General features: G+C 39.7%; 1 protein-coding gene across 1 annotated transcript in view; it reads right to left on the reverse strand.

Annotated features, from left to right (window-relative positions):
• Window positions 1-1,113, reverse strand: part of LAMA2 (laminin, alpha 2) — a 746,602-nt gene that overhangs the window by 213,918 nt on the left and 531,571 nt on the right. The window lies entirely within an intron of this gene.

Consider the following 1,113-nt stretch of genomic DNA (forward strand, 5'->3'; position numbering starts at 1 on the left):
TTTGTCTTCTTGATATTGAGCCTCAATCCATATTGAAGGCTGCAGTCCTTGACCTTCTGCAGCAAGCACTTCAGGTCCTCCTCAGTTTCAGCAAGCATCTTGTGTCATCTGCGTAACGCAGATTGTTAATAGATCTTTCACCAATCCTGACGCCACACTTCTCCTCAGAGAGCCCAGCTACTTGGAAAATCTGTTCTGCGTACAGGTTGAAAAGGTACGGAGATAGGACGCATCCCTGTCATACACCCTTCCCAATTTTGAACCATGCAGTGTTTCCTTGCTCTGTTCTGATGACTGCCTCCTGGTCCAAGTATAGGTTTTTCATTAGCACAATCAAGCGTTCTGGGATTCCCATTCTTCTCAGAATCAGCCACAGTTTGTTATGATCCACACAGTCAAATACCTTTGCATAATCAATGAAACACAGATAGACATTCTTCTGGTTGAATATAGGGCTGAAAATGGGTATGTCTGGCTGGAAATGGAACAGGAATCTGTTATCGCCATGATAGTATATTATTTTTATTTACTTTTTTCCAATTGAATGATGTAGGAATTTACAAGGTTTAATCTGATATTTTTTTCAAAATATGATGCTAGCTAAGCCCTGAACCATAAGGTAAGAGGCTACGCTGGACAAGGCTACAGGGAATTTCACTGCTAAACCAAACGCTATGTCTCTCTGGTAATTTAAATCCACCAGTTAGGCAAAAGAAAGAAAGGCTCCAATCTCAAGTTGTTGATAGAGTGGGCTTGGGATAGAGTTTGTAATTTGCATTCCTAATATGTTCTCAGGAAGCCCTAGTGGCTTAGTGGTGAGGACTTGTGCTGTCAGCCCAAAGGCACATAGTTCAAATCCACCATGGGAGAAAGATAGACTATCATGTCCCTTGTAATTAACTGACTGTGAAATCCAGCTTCAGGGTCAGTTCCAACTTCGTGGTATACAACAACGATGCAATAAGTTCTCAAAGTTGGTGATGCTGCAGGTTTATTAAGTTTAGCATTTAAAAGAAAATTATTTTATAGTTTGCTTAACGATTTGAAAAATGTATATTGCCAAGGGTACAAGTACAGTTTTATTGATATTAGTAAAATTACTATCACTTTTAC

This window comes from Elephantulus edwardii, unplaced genomic scaffold, assembly GCF_000299155.1.
Source record: "Elephantulus edwardii isolate Elephantulus edwardi_28Jun2011 unplaced genomic scaffold, EleEdw1.0 scaffold00039, whole genome shotgun sequence".
NCBI classification, from domain to species: domain Eukaryota; kingdom Metazoa; phylum Chordata; class Mammalia; order Macroscelidea; family Macroscelididae; genus Elephantulus; species Elephantulus edwardii.